Here is a 21420-nt window from a genome sequence, read left to right as displayed (position 1 = left end):
TGGGGAGCAATACAAAATGACCTCATTTACATGAGCTCGACTACATTTGCATGCTATCTGCGCTAATGCCTGGTGCGCTCATTGTTTCCTGTGCTACACCACTCTGAACATTCTACGCAGGTAAATGTGGGTGCTAATGGCTTCTAGTGCTCACATTTACTTTTCAGCTTCGGAGCCTTAGTGCACCCTAATGCAGGTCATTCCTGTGCGCTAAGGCTATTTTTACCACTGGGGTAAAATGGCTGACTTTCTGAATTTTTCAATAATGGCCATGTGCTAATGTTCACATTGGTGTGTGGCCATTAGTGTGTGAGCCCCTACCACCACCTATTTTGGAGGCAGTAGGGATTTGTGCGTTAAATCTGCACTAATTGGTTAGCGTGCGGCAATGTAGCTGTGCTAACTGATTAGTGCAGAGAATGTTCACTTTCCACCCCTCCCCCCCAGAACTTGGTCCCTTCACCAAAAAATAAAAAAATATTTTTGTCAGGTGGGTAGCATGCACATGGCAAATTGTTGCGGGATACCTCAGTGTGCCCCGCGGTACATCATATGTGGGGTGAGATAGTATGTGAGGGGGTTTATAGAACACTGCTCCTCACCCTTAATTAAAGTCCCTCTCTAACTAGCTTGGGCCACCTTAAGAGCACTGGTCCCGCCCCAGAAGGAGGTGAGCCAGGAGGGGCAGAGTCAATACCTGGGAGTTTAAAAGAGAGGGTGCTGAGTTTTTGCACCCTTTGAATGATATATGGATGACAGATAAGTGCTGAGTTTTTGCACATTTTGGAAGATTTCAGGTAATCACACATATATATATTAAAAGTAAAAAAAGATTTAAAAAGTACAAAAGAGTAAAAAGTCTTCACAATAAGGAGTTTTTTGCCCGATGATAGACACAACACATTGGTTTGAAATATTAAACCAGACCATACTAAAGGCTTTGTCCTTTAGTTTCCGAGGGCTTTTCTCCATTAAAAGGCTTAGTTTTTCAGTAATATAAATGTTTCAGGTTATTGCTATTCTATAGTTAGTATTAGATTACCTTAACATTGCAATAGTCTTTGCTGTGTTGCCCTAGTGTCGTGAGGTTAAGCAGTCCCAGGGAAGGAAGATTAGGAGCCCTAGCAGATGTGGCTGCAGTTGCTGTATACAAATTGTAACCTGGCTGAGGTAAGCCAACTTTGCTTCTCGTTAAGACTTACAAGCCTTGCTGAGGTCTGGCTGCAGCCACACCTGAATCACAGAAGACATGAGAATTTACGGGCTGTGTTTGGGGCGGGGCAGCCCCACCAGCCACAGACTGCTTGGCCTGCTAGCCAGAGGCCTACTCAAGACTGTTACTAAACCAGAGAAACTGTTGCATCTGAAGTTACTGGCCTGTGAAGTAACAGGTCCCAAGGCTCAGATGAACAAAACATTTATTTTCACATTTATATACATTGTCTGGCTGAGTTATTTCCAGTACCACCCTATAACCCTTGCCCAGGGTCTCACATGGTGTTATAGAAGCCCATCTTAATTTTTCTGCCTGGAGTCTGTTTAGTCGTAGCTACACCAGTGCCCAGTCCATTTCTCCACTTCCCTACTGGCTACCTACCTCAGGGGCTGATGGAGGAAGTGGGGAATCAGAGCTGTGTGCCGATGCCTGAGCTCAGGGCTTCTAACCCATAACCTAACAAGAAATGTTTTGCCCATCAATGCAGTAAGCTAATCATATGCAAATTTGAAGCACCCAACTTGTGTACTAATCAGGGTCAGCCAACTGGACACATGCATAGAAGATTCTGCAGCAAGGGCAGCTAGAACTGTGCACATGTCTATACCTGTGCATGTGCTGGAATGTTATTTATGATTCATATCAGCCCAGCAAAAATATCTTGTACCTAAAAGTTTTGTGATGCAGATATTGATGCACAGGACAACATTCCAGTTCAAGGGCAGATACAATATTTTTCTCCTTAGACCTGTGCACAGAACCTGTCACCTCCTGTTCTGTTCTAAGAGTTGTGGGCACTATTATGCTTACAGAATTCCCCCCCCCCCCAAAAAAAAAAAAAAAAAAAATCTGACATTAAATCATCTCGCACCCTCCTGCCGAAAAACAAACTAACCCTGCTATGTCTCCTCAGATCTGATGTTCAAATTCTAGCATTGTGATCGACTTAGTCTTGTGTACTTCTCTGCATTGGGGCTAAATAGTTAAGAGCCTAATTACCATTCATTTTAATATACTTGGCCATTAGAGTCATCTCTGTGTGAAACACCTCTCTGCATCCTGTGGCCATAAAATCTGTGTGCAGATGCCTTGTTAACTGCTTGTTTCCACCCCTGGTAACTTTCTGCATCAAACCCTCTGTTTTGTAATTTAAAATTAGCATATCCTTTCACTGTAGGCTGGATAAGCTTAGGATAAGCCAGAGGCCATTGGAGAGTAGACTGCAGGGGAAAAAGCATATTTCTTTTCTTATATACCATCTGCAAGATAGAAACCTATCAAAGTGGGGTACATTCGGGTACCTAAGTATTTTTCTGTCCTTGGAGGGCTCACAATCTGTTTGTATCTGAGGTAATGGAGGGTTAAGTAACTTGACAAAGATCATGAGGAGCTGCAGCGGGATTTAAACCAGGGTTGTCAGCCTGATGCTCTAACCATTAGGCTCCTGAAAATTCTAAGTAGGACTAATGAAAATTAAAGTTTGAGAAAGAATACAAGGTTTAGCCGGTTCTCTGTGATATGTTCATCCAGTTCAGTTAAGTGGTCAGAATTAGTCACTGCTTTACAGCATGTAGACAAGTCTCCTCTACCACTGGATAATTTTAGAATGGGTAAAAACACATCCTGAGACTTAGATTCCATTGTGTCTATGCAGCAACTATGTGCACAGCTATGATTTAGATTTATAGACAAAGCAAACATCACAATGCAAAATGTCATCTGGCTCTATCTCCACAAACCATCCCAAAGCACAGTGGTGTGCTGGAGCCGGCTCGCAAGAGCCAGTTGTTAAATTTTCTTCCGGCTTGCAAGCCGGTTGTTGAAAACAGCGAGCCGGCTCTGGCTCTCCTCCCTCCCTCCGGATCCGGTCCCTCACCGCCTCATCGACCGCTTGTTCTTCGAATTCTTCGGGGCAGGCAGTCTTGTCTGCCCGCTTCCAGCGCTGACTGTCCCCCGCTGCTGGTTCGCACTTTAAACATGGCCGCCGAGACTTCCAGAGGCGGCCTCGCAAGACTTCTGCTGAAGTCTCGGCAGCCATTTTGAAGCATGAATCGGCAGCGCAAGCAGTCAGCGCTGGAAGCGGGCAGGCAAGACTGCCTGCCCCAAAGAATTCGAAGAACAAGCGGCCAGTGAGGGACCGGATCGGGAGGGAGGGAGGAGAATTTGCCAAACAACTCGGGAGGGGGTGGCAGGGGGGAAAGGGAGTCACTGCTGGGCATGGGTGGATGGAGGGGGTCGCTGAGTATGGGTGCATGCAGGGCAGGGGAGAGGAGGGTCACTGCTGGAAATGGGTGCGGGCAGGGGAGAGGAGGGTCACTGCTGGACATGGGTAGATGGAGGACAGCGGAAAGGAGGGGAGAGAGAAGAAATGCTGGACATGGATGGAGGGCAGAGAAGAGTGAGGAAGGAGATGAAATGAGGGGAAAAGGAAGAGAGGAGAAAAACTGCACACGGATGAAGAAAATATGCAGAAGCTGAGGACCAGAAATGAAGAAGAAAGGAGGAAAGGAAAGAAATAAATGGAAAGGAAGCCCTGGAAACGGAGTTAAGAGGACAGATAGCAGCAAAATTGGATACTGGGCCAGCATGATCAGAAAAACAGTCACCAGACAACAAAGGTAGAAAAAAAAATCATTTTATTTTCATTATAGTGTTTGGAATATGTTCACTTTGAGAATCAGGTGCTCAACATTAAAAGTTTATATTTATTTACTGCATTTTAGCGCACATTAAACATGAATTAGATTGGAACCTGGGATCATTTAATTTTTTTTCCTGGAGGAATGCATTACCACCCCCCCCCCCCCCAGGCTCTCTCCCCAGCCATAGCCAGCTCTGCAATTTGGGGGGGGGGGGCGCAGAGGGGGACCAGGGAGAGAGCCTGTTGTTAAACATTTACCAGCACACCACTGCCAAAGCATCTCCTTTGTACTGAGAGAAACAGAGAGACCCGGGAGGGGGAGGGGGAAGAGGGGTGACACAATCCCTTCTCTCTCACACACCTGGTGTGTGAGAGAGAAGGGATTGTGTTTTTTTTGGGGGGGGGGGGGATATGAGAGAGAGGAAAATTCCAAGGAACTTGGGGGAGCGGTACAGAGGTCGAGAGAGTCTCTGAGGAACAAAGTATATCTAGAAAAGTTCTCTTAAAGGGCTCTCATTAAACTCTCCTAAAACAAAAACCTGACGGAAACTGAATCCATCTAAAAATGTGCCTAGAATTTCATTCATTTCAGGGCACAGCATACTGATAAATCCCCATTTTTCTTAATCCCCCAAAGCATCAAATTATCCGAAAAACAAACTGCTACTCCTGGAACGAAAAGAAGCGTTAAGTATAAACCACCTGTCAGGAAATCTTTGAGGTACCTGTTTGGCAATTCGTGTCTTCTGGTCCACCAATGAGGCAAAGAGTCAGGAAATAGCTGTTAACCAATCCGGAAATCGACAGCACTAGTATTTGCCATAAATAAATAAAGGAGGGAGGGGGCGGAAAGGGACACACATAGGTCCACAGTAAAGGCAGGCAACAGCAATGTCTAGAGCACAACCTGCAGCCCTCCCTGCAGTGTCTGTGTGACGTAACCGTGCCTTTGCCAGGCTCCAGGAGTTCCTCAGCTTCCCTGCTTCAGGCTCTTGCAGCTGAGCCGCTGGATGCACACTCCAGGCTGCTTGTCAGCCACAGCAGAGACAACTCTCTTGCACATCCCTATGCAGAAAGCTAGGAGGAAGAGAGACCGATTCTGAGCTTGCTTTAACCCCCCCCCCTCCCAAATTCCTTAACTGTGGCTTCACTGACACCCAGCATGGCTTTGAAGGAGAGTATCCTTCCGATCAGTGAAATGTCTTCTCCCTTCCCAGACGTGGTGGAGCTGAATGTGGGAGGGCAGGTCTACGTTACCAAGCATTCCACCTTGCTCAGCATCCTGGACAGCACCCTGTCCAACATGTTTTCCAAGAGCAACGCCAAGGAGCTGCCCAGGGACAACCGGGCGCGTTTCTTCATCGACCGAGACGGCTTCCTGTTCAGGTATGTCCTGGACTACCTGCGAGACAAGCAGCTGTCTCTGCCCGACCATTTCCCGGAGAAGGAGAGGCTTTTGAGGGAAGCCGAGTACTTTCAGCTCGCCGATCTGGTGAAGCTGCTCAGCCCCCAGATGGTCAAGCAGAGCTCCATGAACGACGAAGGCTGCCAGAGCGACATCGAGGAGAACTCGCAGAGCAGCGACCTGATCAGGACGGCGGCTCTGGATAAAAAATCGGGCTTCATCACCATCGGCTACCGAGGCTCCTACACCATGGTCAGGGACAACCAAGCGGACGCCAAGTTCAGGAGGGTGGCCAGGATCATGGTCTGCGGCAGGATCGCCCTGGCTAAAGAAGTTTTTGGAGAAACTTTGAACGAGAGTAGGGACCTGTAGGAGTATTTGCTGTGATCTCACCCACCCGGTGTGCACATGAGAGCACCTTTACAGCCAACATGGACGCTGCAACCTTTCACCTATATGTCTGACTACCAACTGTGCAGAAGTCAGCATTTCAGCTTGTAATAGATTTACTGAAGCCTGCACCACCTCCAAGGTCACTCTGTATCGGGGGAGAATGCATGTCCCTGAGAGAGAGAGAGCTTACGAGATAAGATGGACAATGGAAGCTTCATACAGATGCTGGGAGTACATGGTGGGATTATTTCTGATTGGCTCCCAGAAAACTGATGGGTCGGAGAAGCGGGAACAGAAGGAGAAGAAAGGGAGTTGGCGGGAAGAACGAAGAGGAAAAGAACAGAAGAAAAGAAGAGGAGAGGACTTACATTTCTGCAAGCACCTGATTTACCTGAGAGACTTACTGATAATACCTGGCAAAGCTTTTCCCCAGGTTACAGCTGTCTACAGGATCTATACTGAGTCTGTATCATCTGTTGCTGAGCAAGACAAGTGCATCACCTAAGCTCGTGGGACCTTGCTGAGACATTCAGCTGAGGTATCGGAAGGAACCTGATCTGGTGACCGGAACGGTGAGATCATAGCTTACTTCCTTCAAGCTGGGTTAGATAATCGGTCTGTGCTCGGACCCATCAGATGCGTGACGTCAGGATTTATGATCTCTACTCGCTGTTAGCCTAGTATAAGATTTGTGTGGTAATCATTAGGATCTCGGTATTGTGTTTATCTGTCATTACAGATTAGCCAATAGGATAATCATAGTTATTCTCTATATTTTTGGTATCATTGTGCATGCAATCAGGAATTGCTGATGCTATAAGCTGATAAGGATTTTTCTATATTTTTGTATATAACACTGTATAAATAAACTAATATATTCCATTGGTCTGTCCGTTATTTTCCATGTAGCGAATGTCGGGCGGAGGCCACACCCCCTAGACATAAGCGAGTACGTATGTAGGAATTGGCCTCTTACAAAATCTATATAACCACCTACAAATTGGGGGCGTTCGTCCGGGACGGTTGGTGCAGGAATAGCAGAAGTTAAGCCTTTTTCTGGGTCTTTTCAGAAGGCTGGGTTAATCTTCTGTTTCTCTTTGCACGAACTGCAGTTCCACCCTAGCTGACGGCAGACCTTTGTTTATACAGCTGTGTTTTATTGCTGTAATTGGTTGACAGATTTATTACTCTGAGCTCCAAAAGAGAAATAACGGTCTCTCTAACTCTCTGTCAGGAAGGAAAACAGGGTGTGTTTAGTCTTTAACATGGCGACCGGCACGGTTGGCACATTGCCTGAAATGCTCCTAAGTGAACAGGAGAAGGGCGTGCTGAAAATATTACTGCCACTCTCTCATAGTAAGACGAAACCAGCACCTCCTACAGTAGAGTCTGTACGTGCTTTATTTAGTAGCAGTTCACCAAATAGCTCAGAAGTATATGCTACGGTTTTATTTTTTTTTTTTATTAATTTCTTTATTAGTTTCATATATTTACAAGAATACATTCTTGAAAAAGCAAAACAGTTTAAACATATTACAGGAAATTTTCCAAAATTGGAACATTAAACAAGAAAACAATCTTAATCAACTTGTATTAGACCCCAATATGTGGGGGCTAGAGCTTCAATACTCAGGAGTCAAGTTTCACATATCATTCAAAAATAAAGTAAAATTAAAGAAAGGCTTAACAGTATAAATCGCTATTTTCCTAATTATCTCATTTTAAGACTAATCAGATCTACTTAGCTCCAACACAAGTCATAAGACCTTTTTCTGACTAATAAATTGCTTCAAATGCTCAGAAACAAAAAATACATACTTAACTCCTAGATATTTTACATTGCATTTGCATGGATAGTTTAGGTTGAAGGAGGCACCCAAAGCCAATGTATCAGATCTCAATGCCAGAAACTCCTTCCTTCTAGCCTGAGTCTGTTTTGTAACGTCTGGAAAAGCAAACACTTTTTTTCCATAAAAAGGAACTTGTAAATTCTTTAATGCCATTTTTCTAACTGAGTCCAGGTCTTGTTGGAAAATAAAGGATACCAAAAGAGTTTGTCTTTCAGTTATTTCTGTTAAAGAAGAATCTAGTAAATCAGAAACATTTAAATTAGGCTGTTCTTGTGGTAAAGCTTGAGTGTTATCCTTCAAATCTCTAGATGGTAAGTAATATACTTTGTTCAACGGAGGTATATTGTCCTCTGTAAATTTCAAATTTTCCACCAAATACCGTTTGAAAATTTGTAAAGGAGAATAAACTGGAGTTCTTGGAAAATTCAATAAGCGCAAATTAAGTCTTCTATTATAATTTTCAAAATACTCCAATCTATTGTGAATCAATATATTATCTTGTATAAGTTTTGCAGAAATTTCTTTCATTTTTGCATTTTCATCAGTTAAATGGTGTATTTTCTCTGAGACTTCATTTTTCATTACTGTAAGGTCTTTAGATAAAGTCTGAACATTACTCACAAGAGAGTCGATCTTGCTAGTCGATGCTAAGACTGTCTGAAGTGTCTCCCATATAGTCTCAAGTGTTACCGGCGCTTTCTGGGCCTTGGATGGCAAAAAGGCTCCGACTGGGGATATCGCTATGGAGCCCAGCTGGTTCACCATTGCGTCGTCTTTGCGGTTTTGCGGATCCCCTCCATAGTCGATTCCAGTCGGTTGCGGCGGTTGAGAACGCGTTGGAGGGGACAACGAAATATCCTGTCCCAAAAGCTCAGCCTCTCCTGTTGCTAGTAGCTCAGCGGGACCTCCAGACGCCGTCTTCGCGATTCCCGCGAGAAAACTATCGAGCGTCTGCTGGGTCGGTGTAGAGGTAAGAGCCGTCTGAGCTCCGGCTCTAACAAACGCTTTCCTCTTTGTATGCGGCATATTTTGAAATAGACAAACAGGTTATTTTTAAGAAATAGAGGAAGCGTTTGAGCTCCTGCAAACACCTCGATGTTACTCGCGTAGAGATGTAACTGCCGCCATCTTGCTCCTTATATGCTACGGTTTTAAATACAATTATAAAAGAGAAACAGCATTTGTCGCAATGGATGCTTTGTGAACTGGGCGTGTCTCTTTTGGCAGTTAAAGACTCTTTGATGAATGAGATAAGAGAGGTATCTGTACCTCTAACAGATCGCATAGCGGATTTGCAGTTAGATTTGGCCCAGACTAGGGAAACTGTCCAGGAGCGAGACAGCGAGTTAGCTGCATTACGAGTTGATTTAGAGACTGCCAAATCTGCTTTAGCAGGGACCAGTGTAAGCCCCGCCCCACCTCACTCCTCTGAAGAGATGTGTACGGAGTGCCAGACACTGCATGATAAGTGTAAAACTTTGCAGTGTGACCTATCTGATTGTGAAGCACGTAATTACACATTAAAGCAAGAAATTGCCCAGTACCTCGTGTCTTTTGATTCGTTGCAAGAGAAATTTTCTCGTTTGACTGGTGCTTTACACAACCAGACTAGGGAAACAGATAAGTTGCAGACATTATATCGGGAGCTAAAACAGGTCTCAGAAGGTGTTCAGAGTGAGTTGCGCAGGGAGCTAGTGACCACTCAAGAAGAATCTGTGTCTGTGTTTCAAGATTGGCACGCGGCCAAGCTAGAGTTGGCGGAGTTAAAAGAGAAGCAGGAGACAGTCTCACTGCAATTACAATGTACAGTGAAGGACAGAGATTCATTGTCTAAAGCATTAGATGAGTGCACTGTAAAGATTTCCACAATGCAGCAAGAGCTTACGCACATGGCGCAGGAAGAAGTACCGTATACCTTAGAGTTCCCCGACAGTTTTGCTGCGGGTCACCCAAGCCCGGCTCCCGAAATGAACCGTTACGTGAGCCGGGAGGGACCCGAGTTAAACACACCCATTGGGGGCATGGCTTCGGCTCTTTCCCGCCCCTCTGTACAATCCAGCCCCATAGTGGCTGGTGACCGAAGCAGCAGACCCGAGACAGTGACACACCCATTGGGGGCATGGGATCAGGGACGGCCTGCTGAAATCATCAGCTCACTTGGTCAGGTGCCTAGCTCAGGGTTTCAGCCTTCGGCAGATCCACCCAGTTTTAGCAATACACCTGCCCCGAGGTTCTCTACACCTGGTAGTGATCAGCGGCATGTCAGGCCGGAACCCAAGAAAGGAATGTCTATGGAGAGGCAAGCATATATTATAAAGATGCTACGCACCGTAATAGCGCCTTTTAAAGAGTCTGCCTCGGTATCCATAGAAACCCATCTTAAGGCAGTGCATGAACTCCTGCAGACCATGCACGTCTCTTCTGAGGATGACATCAGAGCCCTCCTCAAATGGACCTTTAGCACCGAGTGCCATGAAGTTCTAGATTTGATCATGTCCGATAACCCCGATTTACGGTCAGTGGAGCAAGCCTTAGCGAAGCGCTACGGTCTCTTTGCCAACTCTCTTGAAGCTAAGCGTGCAGCGTATACTATTAGTTGTAATCCGGAGGAGAGTCTGCGGGAGTGGGCCCATCGCTTGAAGCGTGCATTTTACCAAGGGGGGGGTGCCGCCTGATTCTAAAGATCTTGAATTTGGTGATTTCAGGGAACTTTTTATACAGGGTCTGCCTGATCCGATAAAGATTCCATTGGCAGGAAAAAACGCAGAACCCTATTCCAGCCTTCTAAAGCAGGCTGAAGGAATTTTTGAAATCTGCCGCGCCAAGCCAATCGCAGAGACTCCGAAACCGGCATCCAAGAGTCGCAACAGGGTGATACCACCCGCTGTTTGTGCGGTCACTTCCACGCTTTCTCTGGAAAACAAAGCGCCGAGACCAACTACGCCGCCGGGCTCTCAGGCCCTGCCGCGGGATGCAGCACCTCCTATTGCACAGGAGGGACAGCAACAACCTAAAAAGAAGCGGTTTAATCAGAAGAAGTGGAATGCAGAGAAGATCCGTGCTATGCAAGCTCAGCTGGACCAATTGATGGCAAGATGTTCAATTGCGGAGTCTAGCAGTGTACCTAAGACACCTTCATCTCATAAAAAGGTCAAATTCAAGAAGCAGAAGGACCAGTCTTCTAGACCGCCGACCCCTCCGGGGCTGAGTGTTAAATCTGTTGAGGTGGAACAGCCATCCTCTTCGGAGGAAGAACAAGCATGACTAGACGTGGCCACGAAACCTGTTACCGCAAGCGTCCCCACTGTCCACGTGGATGCGTTGTCGTCCATCAGTGAGGAGTCCCCCGTGAACCATGCTGCGTCGCAGCCCTCGAACCCGGAAGGGCCTCTTTCAAAAGACTCATCCCAGGAAGTCAGGTATTTTCTAGGTAAGCTTATATCTAAAGGTTACAGATATACCGTGGAGTTGTTAATTCAACAAGTACTTTCCTGTGAAGGTCTCCTGGATACAGCATCAGAGGTGACTTTGGTCACCCAGGGCCTGTTTCAGAAACTCGAGGCATCTCTAGGGGGGGGGTCAGGATGTGCTGCGTGTCACACCGTGCGACTTGTCTCTGGTGGCCTATGGCAATCAAAGTATTGGAACTGTGGGACAGGTTTGGCTATCTTTACAGCTTGGACAGATGACCGTCAGGCACCCTGCCATCATCACTACCAGTGAGGGTGAAGAATTTCTGATTGGAAATGACCTTTTGAAGAGATTTCGGCCTGTTTTGGATTATGACGAGGAAACGATCTGGTCTAAGGTCACTCGACCCCTTAAATATGTGCGAGGGAGATACTGGCGTACAGTCGGTGATGCCAACTCTGTGGAGCTACAGGACACTCCCCTGCGGACTGATCTCCGGTGTTCCGCGGATCCGCCCATGCGGGAGCCTCCGTTGACAGAGGCACCAAAAGGGGGTCAGAAGCATGAAGAGCTGGTGCAACAAGCGGACCATCTAGAGATTGTTTCACAGGACACAGCATCACCTGAAATCTCATCTCCTATCTCTGGTCCTGATTTTGCTCATCCTTGCAAGGTGACTGTCATCACCCAGAAAGGTGATGAATTCACCATACCAGTTCAGGTGGCTAACACCCAATTGCTTCAAGCTACGTTACTGTTCACTAGTGATCTCTCCTACATCAGTGACTCGTTGTACAGCCAAATTCGTAAGTCTGTACAACTTCCCTTCAGCAGATGTTCCTCTACTTCGGTACAGGTACCGGGACAAGGCTCCAAGCCGCTTGACGGAATATGTGGCCTTCCCTTGACTGTGGGAAAGAAGACATTCACTCACCACTTCTCTATTGTCCGGGGCGTGAGGGAACCCTTATGTTTGGGGTCAGATTGCCTTGCACGACTGGGAGTTTATGTGGACCTGGTGAATCTAGTCCTGTGGAGTAGAATGCAGAACAACCCAGTGGAACTTGAACCTACGGCTGTTTGTTTGAAGTCTGGACAGACCATTCCCCAGGTCTGTGAGGTAGTCTGTGACAAGGATGTAACCATTCCAGGTAGGGTACGGGATTTTTCCCTCAAGCTTCGTCTCGCTCAAGGACAACGTCTGCTGGATGAGGTTGTGTTCTTTAACCCACACGCCCACTTTCGAGACCTTGGATTGGCAATTGGTGTTCTGCCATGTTTGGAGGTCACCGGTACCACCTTATACCTGTTGGTCACCAATCCACAGTCTGCTGAAGTTGAGCTATCTGCTGGAGATTCTTTTGGCTTTCTGGTTGGCCAGTCTTTCCATGATGTCGAGGTAAGTTTGCCTATCCTTGGCAGGCTGCCTTCTTCTTGGGACACCTGCCAGGGGGGGGAGACGACTGACAGTTGGTTTACCTCTCCCAGGGGCCTCATATCTCTCGAGTTTGTTTGGCCCTATGATGCGACGTGTGCTCAGGTACAGGTGGAAGATGACTTCTTGTTTCTGTCCAGGGAAATGTCTGTACCTCAGAAGCCTCGAAGGGTGAATTCTGTGGAAACCTCAACCTTGCAGGAGGACATTGAAGAACAGGTGGAAATTTCATCCAACCAACCTTTCTCAGAGTTTGATGCTATGGTGAAAGAGCAAGTGGAACAGGCTGATGCTTGTACTACTCACACAGAGAAGAGGAAGTTGACTCAGTTGTTGTACAATTACAAGGACCTTTTTGCTGTAGATTCGTATGACTGTGGACTTACGAACCTACATGTCACCAGAGTGCCTACGGAACCTGGTGACAAGCCTGTCTTTGTGCGTCAGTATAAGATTCCATTGGCTTCCTATGAGTCTGTACAAGAGATTCTCAACACTTTGGAGACCAGGGGTATCATCAGACAATGCAACAGCACGTACAACTCCCCTCTGTGGCCCATCTTGAAAAAGAATAACAGCTGGAGAATCGCTCTGGATTACCGTCAGTTGAATAAGCGAGTACCCTTGTCCCGGTGGCCTATGGCTCCACTGGATCAGAACCTTGCAACCATCAGGGGGACTAAGTATTTCACCAGCCTGGATTTGGCATCAGGGTTTTGGACAGTACCAGTCCATCCCCACGATCAGTATAAACTGGCTTTTACGTTTGGGAAGAAGCAGTATACGTGGAACAGGACACCCTTTGGGTTTCTCAATTCACCTGCTGAATTCAACATTTTCCTACACAAAGCCCTACCAGATGCTGAAGCTCGAGGAACAGTGGTCTATGTGGATGACATTCTGATCAAGAGTCCTACCTTTCAGGAACACCTGGAGGAGATGGAGCATGTCTTCACGCAGTTGGCAGATGCTGGAGCTAAACTGACTCTTGCCAAAGGACAATGGTGCAGGAAATCACTGAATTACTTAGGGTATGAAATTTCTGCTGAGGGTCTGCGACCCCAGAAGAAGCGAGTGCAGTCTTTACAACAGTTGAAACAGCCCACCAATATCACTGAACTTTGTTCCTTTCTAGGAATTTGCAACTACTCCAGACAGTTCATAGATGAGTATGCGGAGATCACCCGACCGTTGGTCAAGTTGTTGAAGAAAGATACACCTTGGGTCTGGGGGCCAGAACAGAAATCTGCTATGCAGGAGCTGAAAGACAAGCTTAGCTGCTTCCCATGCCTCGCATACCCCGAGGGAGGTCGTGAGTTCTACGTGGACTTGGGATATTCCCAACACTCTATGAGTGCTGTCCTATATCAGAAGTATGACACGGATAAGAGGGTAGTGGCGTATGCCAGTAAAGGACTAACGGATGTGGAGAGGAAGTATTCCGAATGTGAGAAAGCACTCCTGTCTACCGTTTGGGCTTTGCAACACTTCAGAAGTTACATCCAAGGTGAGAAGCTAATTGTGGAGACTTGCCACCAGCCCATCAGTTTCTTGGGTAGTGACCGAATTAAGACCGGTCGAGTGTCAAACAGCAAAATAGTCTCCTGGACATTGGCTCTTCAAGGCTGGCCTCTGGAGGTAAGGTATGCTCAGAAACATCGTAACGCAGTAGCCCAAGGTATGGCTGACCTACATGATTGTGCAGAACAGGATTCCATTGCAGGTATTCCCGAAGCAGATGTTCCCCCGCCAGAGAAAGAACCTCATCGACACCATCTGTATGATGAACAGACTTGTGCTACCATGCCTAAGGTCTATGTAGATGGTTGTGCTTACCGTCGTGATACAGTCAAGGAATTGGTTGCAGGAGTAGGAGTGGTATGGGATCCAACCAATCTTGAAGAGACCCTGAAACACAGCTTGGGCTCGCGAACTAATCAGTACACTGAGATTGTGGCAGCTCTGGTGGCGGTACAGTCTGCAATTCAGAAAGGAGTCCGACAGTTGGTCATATGTACGGATTCGGACTATGTGAGACAGAATTTTGTGTCCCATTTGCCCATCTGGAAGCAGAAAAATATGTTAAATTCCAAAGGAAAACCAGTACATCATGGAAACTTGATCCGGATTTTGGATCAACTGGTAAAGGACCATGACATGACCATCTATTGGAAGAAGGTCAAGGGTCATGCAAAAGTTGACAGTCCCGACAAGCTGGGAAACGACTTGGCCGATCACCTGGCCAAGGAGGGTGCGCTTACAGGAGAATTATGGCGACCCCCAGATGTGGAGACTGCGGCTGTCCATGCGGTCACCCGACGACAGGCGAAGCAGTCCAACGACACGCCGGTGGTCCAGTGGTGCAGGGAAGTCCCATCCTTTGATCTTGTCATGGCACAGAAATCCGACCCGGTGATCGGTAGATTTTATGAGTACATATGGAATCCGCAAGACTGTTCCCTGACGGAAGAACACAAGCAAGATGAGGAAATGAGGATACTCTACGCCTCCCGAGAGAAGTTCAAACTTCACAAGGACCTGCTTATTCGGACGAGCAAGCATGGCATTGAGCAATGGGTGGTGCCTAAAGAATATCGAGGCATTATGTTGCAGCATGCCCATGACGAACCATGTGCTGGACATCGAGGGGAGAATATCACCTATGAGACCCTAAAGCAAGTAGCTTATTGGCCTCACATGCGACAGGATGTACAGTTGTACACGCGAGGGTGTTTGACCTGTTGTCGTTTCCAGCCATCTTCACCATCTCACCGAGCACCACTTAGGAAGAAGGGTATCGCCATGCCCTGGTCGGATATCCAGATTGATTGGGTTGGTCCTGTAGTTCGATCCACTCGTGGTAACAAGTACTTGCTCACAGTCACCTGCTTGTTCACCAAGTGGTTGGAGTGTCTGCCTGCACCCAACTGCACGGCAGAAACCACGGCTACCTTACTACTGAATCATGTGTTCAGCCGGTGGGGTTTGCCTATGCGAGTGGATTCAGACCAAGGTTCTCAGTTCACGGCAGAGGTGATTCAACATATGTGGAAGATGCTTGGAGTAAAGAGTAAGTTGCACATAGCTTACCGACCTCAATCTTCGGGACAGGTGGAAAGAGCTAATCGCACCATCGTGACCATTCTGAAGAAGTATGTGTCATCCTCAGGTAAGAATTGGGACCTTGTCTTACCATTGGTCCTTATGGCGATTCGTTCCACACCCCACCGTTCCACCGGAGTGTCTCTTTTTGAGATGATGACAGGTAGGGAAATGACATTACCAATGCATTTGTTGTACAGGACTAATGATGTGAACTTGTCCAGTGCTACCTCCACTCATGAATATGTCACCCATTTGCGTAAGCATTTGCAAAGTGCCTTTGCCTTTGCTCAGAAAAATTTGGAAAGTAGCGCTAGAGGTAGAAAAGCCTATTATGATCAAGGGACTACCTCTAAAGAATACCAAATTGGCGACAAGGTATTCTACTTCAATTTTGCCAGAAACAAGGTTAAAGAAAGGAAGTTTCTGCCTAGTTGGCGTGGTCCATTCCCAATAGTGGAAAAAGCTTCACCTGTGGCTTACCAAATTTGCCTCAAGAAAAATACTAAGGGTGAAGACACCCTTAAATGGGTCCACATCAATCAGTTGAGACCACGTCATCCCAGTCATTTGATTCCAGACGTATGTGTTGATGACACGAACTGTACTAACACCCCAACAGCATAGTCTGTTTTCTTTGTACCTTGCAGATGCAGAAAAGAACCCTGATGATCGTGTTCTGGATCTCCGTGCTGCTGGGATCGTGGTCCAAGATGATCGAACCTGGTCCCATGTCTGGAGTTGTTCTGCAAGATACCCCTGGCTTCCTGATTACCCAGTCCCAGATTGTTCCCCAGAAAGTAGTTGTGTCCCTTGACCCAATGCATGTACTACTGAAACATTTCAATATGAGTAACTTAACTCTGTCTGCTGTTACCCATTCCTGGTTTCTCAATTATATGCAAAATGCCCGTGCACAAGTGAAGAACATTTTGCATCAACTGGACAAAGTCATGGTACAACCTATACAACCTTATAATTCCAGGTCCAGATCTAAGCGTTTTCTTGGTCTGGCCGGTGGTTTGATTTTTTCGGCCATTGGTTCACTTTTTGGTATTTCCATGTCTGTTGCCAACGTAGTTTCTGTCCAAAAGCTGCAGGCCAATATACAAGCCATCCAAGCAGACTTGAAAGCCATCGAGACCAAATTGGTAGTCCAACAGAGCCAACTTGTGGCCCAGGGTAAAACTATTGCTGATACGGTCACTCTTGTGAATTTACATACACATAAAATTAGTGCTAACACAGCTGATTTGTTGACAATTAAAGGTACCATGAATGAAGACCGTGTGTTTATACAACCTGTTAAGGACCTTATCCAGGATTTATTTAGGGAAGTAGATACTAGTGTTAGTAAGCTAATGCAGGGACAGATACCAACGTACCTGATACCATCTGATGTTGTTAAAGATGCCTTTGCCAAAGTTACCCGTTTGTCTATTGAACCTTTTCAAATTCAAATCGCATTTCATTTAGGTACTGCCCTTCCCCTTTATTTGGATATGGAGCGTATGGAAATTGCCTTCATCCTTAATTTGCCATTTATTATGCCTGAGAATGTATACCAGCTCAAACAAGTTGTAAATGTAGGTACGTGGCATGAGAATTTGTACCTTAATGTTGATACACCTAAGTATGTTGCTTACCAACAGGATGCTCCGCAACATTATTTGGTCCCTAACTTAGACCTTTGCCACAAAACTAAAGATGTTAATTGGCTATGCCCTGGTAAACCTTTCCTGAAAGACACAACAGAAGCTCTTTGTGGCTTGTCCACAGAGAATGTCCAAGAGAAGTGTAAGGTTACCGTGTCAAAATATGACGATTTTTCTGATACCACTGTAGCTGTACTGGATACGGTATGGTTAGTTAGCACACCTAGTACGGAACTTACTGTCACCTTCCAGAAGCATGATGTAATCAACCGTTACACTCTTCCTTGCAATGTTTGTGTGATCGCTGTACCCAAGTATGCTGTTGCCCATGTAGGAGGAGTTTCCCTGTTTTATCTTGACACGGACCCGGTTGTTTCTGAGTTGGAAGTGCTTGATGTATTTCGTGGACATCCTATTGACTTTGCTATGGACCTTATACCATTTTTACAGTCCAAAGACTCCCACACTGTTGAATTATCTGTTGACCATGAGACTCTCGAGGTTGCAGATTACAAACGTCGTTCATCTGATGTCACCCAGTTCCACATGTCCACTCACGTTGTCATCCCACTTTTGACCATCTCGTGGTTCATCATGTTCCTGTGTGCTGTAGTGTTTTGGAGAGACCTTCGTCATTTACGCTATCGCGTAAACACTTTGTCACCTACGGCGATGAGATTGCAAGACTTTATGTAGTTACATCTGACCAGCGTTTTGCCAACAATTTATTCTGTTTTCACTTTTCTGTACTAATATGCTTTGCTTTGCATGATGTGATTATGGTTCATGATTTGTTTGATTAATTTTCATGTGTTAAGACTTTTAACTAACTGCACATGCGGGTTCTATTATTCAGTATTTTGCTGTATTAGCATTTTTGATTTCCTTGTGAACATTATTTTGCTTAATAGAACTGTTGGAAGTGTGTTAGTTTGCATTAGTTGAGATTTACTTTGAAACTTTTTGTAGTTGACCATGAAGTTGTACCTGAATCCTGACTGAACTGTCTGGCTTATTTTTGTAGTTAGGTTGGAGAAGGCCTTTACTCCTTTGTAGTAATTTCCATCTCCAAGGGGGGGAATCTGTAGGAGTATTTGCTGTGATCTCACCCACCCGGTGTGCACATGAGAGCACCTTTACAGCCAACATGGACGCTGCAACCTTTCACCTATACAGTATGTCTGACTACCAACTGTGCAGAAGTCAGCATTTCAGCTTGTAATAGATTTACTGAAGCCTGCACCACCTCCAAGGTCACTCTGTATCGGGGGAGAATGCATGTCCCTGAGAGAGAGAGAGCTTACGAGATAAGACGGACAATGGAAGCTTCATACAGATGCTGGGAGTACATGGTGGGATTATTTCTGATTGGCTCCCAGAAAACTGATGGGTCGGAGAAGCGGGAACAGAAGGAGAAGAAAGGGAGTTGGCGGGAAGAACGAAGAGGAAAAGAACAGAAGAAAAGAAGAGGAGAGGACTTACATTTCTGCAAGCACCTGATTTACCTGAGAGACTTACTGATAATACCTGGCAAAGCTTTTCCCCAGGTTACAGCTGTCTACAGGATCTATACTGAGTCTGTATCATCTGTTGCTGAGCAAGACAAGTGCATCACCTAAGCTCGTGGGACCTTGCTGAGACATTCAGCTGAGGTATCGGAAGGAACCTGATCTGGTGACCGGAACGGTGAGATCATAGCTTACTTCCTTCAAGCTGGGTTAGATAATCGGTCTGTGCTCGGACCCATCAGATGCGTGACGTCAGGATTTATGATCTCTACTCGCTGTTAGCCTAGTATAAGATTTGTGTGGTAATCATTAGGATCTCGGTATTGTGTTTATCTGTCATTACAGATTAGCCAATAGGATAATCATAGTTATTCTCTATATTTTTGGTATCATTGTGCATGCAATCAGGAATTGCTGATGCTATAAGCTGATAAGGATTTTTCTATATTTTTGTATATAACACTGTATAAATAAACTAATATATTCCATTGGTCTGTCCGTTATTTTCCATGTAGCGAATGTCGGGCGGAGGCCACACCCCCTAGACATAAGCGAGTACGTATGTAGGAATTGGCCTCTTACAAAATCTATATAACCACCTACAGACCCTGATCGCCCACCTGAAAAGTATACGTCCAGGTTTTACCTGAAATTTACCTATCTGGAGCAAGCTTTTGACAGATTTTCTGAAGCCGGATTCCACATGGTGGCTTGTAACTCGACGGGAACTGCAGCCTTCATTAACCAGTACAGGGATGACAAAATCTGGAGCAACTATACCGAATATATCTTTTTCAGTAAGTTTGCTTTCTTTAATATTTACCCACGGCAGTGCTTTTCAAACCCGATTAAGCTTTCCATTGATAGAGTTAGGTTTTTGCAAGCAGGGCTGAAACTGGTTTGCGATACCACGTGTAAGAAATTGAAAGAGGCAGAATGCTTTAAATACAGTGAGTGTGGACGTACTTTGCTAAGCTGAGAAATATTTGTAGCCTTTTATTTTTGTCACCTCCAGTTTGGCAGGACATGAGCAACGTCGTGCCAGAGGGAATAAAATCCATCAATAGTGCCCTTCTGAGAATGAAAGGCCCGAGAGCTTGTCTCGACGGGCCCAGTTAAACGAGGGCTGGGCCCGTTCGAGAAGGCTCTGAGGGCAGTGGGGTGAAGAGCATCTGGTTATGGGGGGGGGGTCGTGTTCGGCTGGTGAGCACGTGGGCAGCTGGGATTGGTCAGATCAACAGAAGCTGACAGCACAGAAGCAACACAGGCAGCTGATTGGAGGATAGGTTGCTGGGGGGCGGGGCTGTGGGAAGGGAAGAGGGGCTCTGCTTCCTCCGAGGCTCAGGGCGTTGTCTGATCCTCGGAGGCAGTTTTGCAAAGGAGCTGTGCAGCTTTTCAAGAATGATTGAGGCTTTAAGAGATAGAAAACTTACAGACTAACAGCTGCAGTGGCTTGGAGGAAAGGTTCCTGCCTTCACAGAGAGGTTAGAAACTTTGTTGGATCGAGTCCAACTTCAGGAGGTCAAAAGGACAAAGTTCCCAGGCAGGCAGGAAGGAACTGGGGAGACCTGCACCATGGTGTTGGGAGCAGGCAGAGGAGAATCAAGGTGTGGAGCTCATTTTGCGCCAGTGACTCCAGACAGCCCAGCACATGTGAGTACCGGGTGGGGTGGGGGGGGGGGGGGGAGGAGGCAGATCTAAAGAGCTCAGCGGGGGTCACAGAAAAAGGGGCAGGGGAGTTGCCAGTGGAGGCATCGACCTTCACTAACAGGCTGGAGCTGGCGGTGAGTGAGAAAGGGTCAGAGTAGGCGGGCTGGTGCAGGGAATCAGTGAGGGATTCCTACCCCCTCCCTGCTGCTTGCATGGCAGAGGTGGCAACGGCTGGGGTTTTAAGGGGAGCACACATGGCCTGGGCAGAGTGCTTATGGAGGGGGGGTCTGCTGCCTGCGGGTAGACGGCGGGTGGAGAGAGCAGCGGCGGTTGGTGGGCACGCACAGCCTTCTGGTCCTGTATTGAGGAGCTATGGGGGAGGGTTTCCTACAAACATAGGCGACTCTTCGACAGGCTGGGGTCCATACCCATGGGTTTTGGGTCTCCCTGCGCTATGCCCCTATGGGCAGCGGCCATGGCTCTTCCCCAGGTGGTCACATGGGCTGGGATACCTCCGAGGGCGGATATGCATTGGGCATTTCCGGGGTTCCATGGGGTCTTGCCGGAAGCGTCCTGGGGGGGGGGGGGGCTGGGGCAAGTGTGGGAGTCCGAGGGGGCTGGTTTTGCTGCCGCTTCCTTTTGTCATTACAGGTGCAGAGTGCAACGGAGGGAGTGGAGCCGGCGACTGGCGGGTCCAGCCAGATCGAGCAGGGGACGGCGGAACGCCCTTCTACAGTGCAGCAGGAGGAACCAGTGGTGAGACAGAGACAGGGCAGGAGAGGACCCCGTTCATCCAGGACACGGCGGAGCAGCTGGACTGGGCGTCAGGACACAGCCCTGCTGCAGTCTCGGGATCGTCCATGGCAGGTGCTGGAGCTTCTGGATCGGGTAATGGGTCATCCTCTAAGCGAGCACAGGGGGGAGTGGGTGACGAAAAGGGAGGGGCAGGGGGGAAGCGGATTAGGGCTTCCTCTTATTCCTCTTCTTCTTCTCGGTCAGTGGGCATCTCCAGGGCGGCAGAATTGGCAAAGGGTGCTGGAGAGAGGACGAGGGGCCCGCCTGCCAGGGTAGCCCTGTCTGGGAGTGGGTCCTGCACTCGTTACGTAGGAAGATCAGGCGGAGAAAGTGCATAGCTATATTTTAGTAGCGGGAGG

General features: G+C 47.0%; 1 pseudogene; it reads left to right on the top strand.

Annotated features, from left to right (window-relative positions):
* The first annotated feature begins 5019 nt into the window (after positions 1-5019).
* Positions 5020-19595, top strand: LOC115462181 (annotated as a pseudogene).
* Positions 19596-21420: the final 1825 nt, after the last annotated feature.

This window comes from Microcaecilia unicolor, chromosome 2 (genome assembly GCF_901765095.1).
Source record: "Microcaecilia unicolor chromosome 2, aMicUni1.1, whole genome shotgun sequence".
In the NCBI taxonomy this organism is placed as follows: domain Eukaryota; kingdom Metazoa; phylum Chordata; class Amphibia; order Gymnophiona; family Siphonopidae; genus Microcaecilia; species Microcaecilia unicolor.
The sequence above is the reverse complement of the archived record's forward strand: the minus strand, read 5'-3'. Positions and strand labels throughout refer to the sequence as shown.